The sequence below is a fragment of the Anser anser genome (genome assembly GCF_964211835.1).
Source record: "Anser anser genome assembly, chromosome: 2".
Taxonomy (NCBI): Eukaryota; Metazoa; Chordata; class Aves; order Anseriformes; family Anatidae; genus Anser; species Anser anser.
The window spans coordinates 60,781,304-60,785,791 of NC_139721.1; positions in this window are offsets into that span (position 1 = coordinate 60,781,304).

Sequence of the window (4,488 nt, forward strand, 5' to 3'; positions counted from 1 at the left end):
TAAATAGCAAGCTCATATTGGACTTCCTCAAGTAGTGTCTCAACTGGTATGTCAAAGATCAGTTTGGATCCTCTCTGTTTTGTTGTTTATCATTTTTTGTTTGCCTTTTTTTGTTTCTTTGTTGTTTGTTAGTTGTTGTTGTTTTGGTTTTGACCTGGACAGTATATGTAATAAAGTCAAAAATTAAAATTCCCACTTAGGCAACACACTTGAAATCTATTTAAAATTTTAATAAAATAATTAGGGGCCTTCCCTTTCCTTTCTTAGCCCCTTAGGGCCAGTAAGTAACAAGTTGACATTTAGTGATACCTAGTGAACAGATTTTATTGAAAGAACTAATGACGAATTTCTTGTTAAAAATATGAATAAAATTCTATGTGACTGACAACTGTTAATAGTTTAATTTGGAAAAATATCAGGCAGTATATTATGTCTTCTGTATAGAGATGGATAATGTTATAATGTGCTGTTAAAAATCAAGAAATTGTTTAGTTTTCCTTAAAAAGACAGAAGTGATCTCCCCAGAGGCCGACAGGAATATCAATGGTCTTCTTTGATGATAACTCAGATTTAAAACATAAAACCAGAAAGATCACTCTCAGAACTAGAAAATTTTCTATGGAAGATAATACCATTTGAAATAAAATTTCAAATTGTATTAAGCTATTGTGACTTTAAAAGTACTTCAGAAAATGGATGGAGTAGAAAAAAAATATCTAGAACATAAACTAGAAATGTAGTCTGAGATTCCATTCTCTCAAGAGTAGAAGTAATTAAATGGCTATTGCATATTTATTGAGTGTTTTCACCAACTACGAAACCAACATATGCACATACTGAGTCAACGAAAGGTGATTGCAAGTACCTTCAATCAAACCCTAAACAACTGTGCTTTGTAGCTTCAGTGAAACCCTGAAATGAGAAGAACACACAGATTTTGGAGTGTTGATATTGTTCTATATTGTGGCTGGTTGTCTTTGTCTGGCTTTTGTAACATGTACACTGCAATGTTTCCCTGAGGTGGACCTGCGGAATGGCTCATGTTGAGACCTACATAAGAGACTGAGGAGTCTAACTTGGGTACATGTAAGATAGAGATTGCAAAAAACATTTATTACAATGGAAACTATACCCATTCTGAGTAGGCAGCAACATATTTTTCTTTTGATTTCCTTAGACCATCTGTCTCAGCCATTTTTATTTATTTATTTTTTTGTTTATTTATTTATTTGTTTGTTTATTTATTTATTTCCCAAGCAATATAGCACTTCAAGGCTACTGTGTCAGCATTTAGCAAAGATAAAGCTGTACACTGCAATGAGGTTTCTCTACCCTCAGCCTCCTCTTTTCCAGGCTGAACAAACCAAGTGACCTCATCTGCTCCTTGTATGTCTTCCCCTCTAGTCCCTTCACCAAGGAAAGCTTACTCAAGGAAAGCTGCTTTCTAATTTTAGAAATGACACACTTTGTCTCTGAATTTGTGGATGGAGAGCTTCTCCATGACAATTTTGAGATTTTTCAAATTCTCTAATGAAAGGATTTACAAAAGACACTCTGACTGAGATGATCATTATTTCTTCTTGTGGCTTTGTTATGTTTTTTTCTTCCTCCCCCTTCAGATTTGCTTTTCTTTCTTTTATAATTCAGTGATGACAGTCCAAAATTGTAATTGCTGTGTTTGATTTTTTTTATTTTTATGTTTAAGTTTGGGTATTAGTGTAGCACGGCAAAGATGTAAAATACTACAAATCTCAACAGGCATTAAGAGAGATAATTATGAGAATTGGCCTACAAATTTATTTAGAATTCAGTAACGTAAAACACCTCTTCTTTTTGTAAGACTGAATCCTTTGAATCTAACTGAGGTGTAGTTTGTGTGTTAGGAAAGTTGCTTTTGAAGGAGCAAGTTTCATTAAATTCCAGATCAGTAAGAATTCAGGGACAGCAGCTCTAGTTTAACAAATATACTTGACTTTTCTAAGGATAATTGAGCAAAGTGACAGAGGGATGTAGCTGTCATTATTTTGTTTAGAGTTCTAGCACATTTTATTTTGCATGACAGATAAAAGTCATCTTGAAAATAAAGTCTCTTGAGGTTATAGGAGTAATAAAATAAACCGGAACGTGGCTAGAAGAAAGGAGTAAATATCTATGATTTATGTAGTAAACATGGGCTAAAAGGCAGTCATTTTTGCAGTCCCTTAGACAAGGCACAAATTTGCACATTTGTTATTTTTTATGTAGATCCTTAATCTCTTTTCTAACAGTAAATTATAGAGTTTGTAAAGTATATTAATTAGTTTTTAATCCCTACAGAATGTAATTATGCATTAGCAACCTAATTCTCATTCATGGTGAAGCTAGGTAGTCAAAGTCAACATAGATTAATTAGGTAACAAGCGTCAATTTATTTTATCTCCTTTAAAAGTACTTATTTTAATGCAACTTTATGATATTTAGGCAGAAAAAAAAATCTTTACCTGTTTATGTTAAAAAAATAAAAAGTGTTAATAACTGATGTAATAGTTGTATAATAAGGTATGTTAATTCCTTGCCTGCTGCTAGTCAGTGGTTAAATTTAAAGTGCTGACGTACTATCGTACTATCAAGTTTTTTTGTTTTGTTTTGTTTTTTTTTTTTTTTTATCTTTACATTAGATTGGATCTAGAAACCAAACTTGTACAGCTCTAGACAAAAGTGTAACTTGGTAAATGAAAGAGAAGCCTGAGCAGAAATGTACGGAAATCTTTTTTCTTGAATAGAATCATATTTCTGCAGAGCTCTTACACTTATTTGAACTATATGCATGGTAAGGTTGAGCATATTCCTAATTTTGTTGTTTTGGCAAATTGGTTCTAAGTCACCTTCTTTTGAAGGAAGACTGTAACTGACTCTTTAAGGAACTCTGAAAATGTAGAGGGCAAAGCATTTAAGCCCAAAGCCTGAAATGTACAGGAACAGTGTGGGAACAAAGAGTGCAAGAATGAAATAGAAGTTAAACTGGAAGTTAGTTCTTTGCCTTAACAGTGCGTGTACAGCTACATAAATATTAAGAGTTACAAAAGGAAATCATAGAATCTTAGAATAGTTTGGGTTAGAAGGGACCTTAAAGATTATCTAATTCCAACCCCCCTGCTACGGGCAGGGTCAACTTCCCATAGACCAAATCAAAGTCCCATCCAACCTGGCCTTAAACACTTCCAGGGGTAGGGCATCCACAGCTTCTCTGGGAAACCCGTTCCAGTGCCTCAGTGCACATTAAAGAATTTCTTCCTTGTATCTAATTTAAATCTACTCTCTTTTAATTTAAAGCCATTACTCCTTGCCCTATCACTACACTACCTGACAAAGAGTTCCTCCCCATCTTTCCTGTAGGCCCCCTTTAGGTATTGGAAGGTTGTTACAAGGTTTCCCTTGAGCCTTCTCTTTTCCAGGCTGAACCAGCGCAACTCTCTCAGCCTGTTTTCATATGAGAGGTGCTCTAGTCCAATAACCATCCTTGTGGCCCTCCTCTGGACTTGTTCTAACACTTCCATGTCCTTGTGCTGGGAGCCCCAGAGCTGAACACAGTTCTCCAGGTGGTGTCTCAGAAGGGCAGAGTAGAGGGGAAGAATCACCTTCCTCGGCCTGCTGGCCATGCTTCTTTTGATGCAACCCCGGTCGGCTTTCCAGGCTGCAAGAACACATTGCCAGCTCATGTAGAGCTTCTCATAAACCAGTCAAAGATTTATTCTAAATGGAGTCAAAGATTTAAGGCAGCTTCTTTCTTACTCATACGTGATATGATAAGCATGGAATCTCAAATAACTTTTGCAGCTATGATTAGGAAATATTAGGGAGTATTTGGGCAACAAGCTTGTTATTAAATGACTGTGAAAGTTCTATTTGCAGTTTTTACTGACAACCAAGTGCTTGGGATAGGTAGTACAAAAACACTCTGAGAAATCATAAAGCACTTTAACTCAATATTATTATATATTTTTTGCTTTTTCATTATTAAGTCTGGATGACTTGGCACAATATACTTCTACAAAAGGACCTTCAGATTTTGGATCTATTAACAGTGCATAAAATATTTATTAACTTACGGTATATAAGGAGTAAATTGGCAATTGGCAGGCATCAGTGAGACATAGATTAACATAACACCACTGCTGTGTTCAATGCTTTCTAAGCAGTCTATTTCAGACCAGAATTTTTTAACAGACACTTCTTTTATTCTTCACTAAAGGCATAAAAGGCATTTAAGTTGGTTTGTTCATTTGCTATTGCTTTGTCTGTAGTCATAACTCTATGTTTTGTATTGACTGGAAGAAAAGATTTAGCATGTCATCAATCATTTCTGAGAATGCCATCACATCCAGCTATTTAGCAGAGAAAGGGATTTTCACTATGTGAAAATCAGCAACAGAACCTTGTGTTAGGTTCTGGAACAGTTCTGTGACCTTGTTACAATAGGGGGTGGGGGTGAGGGGAGAAGTGGCAATG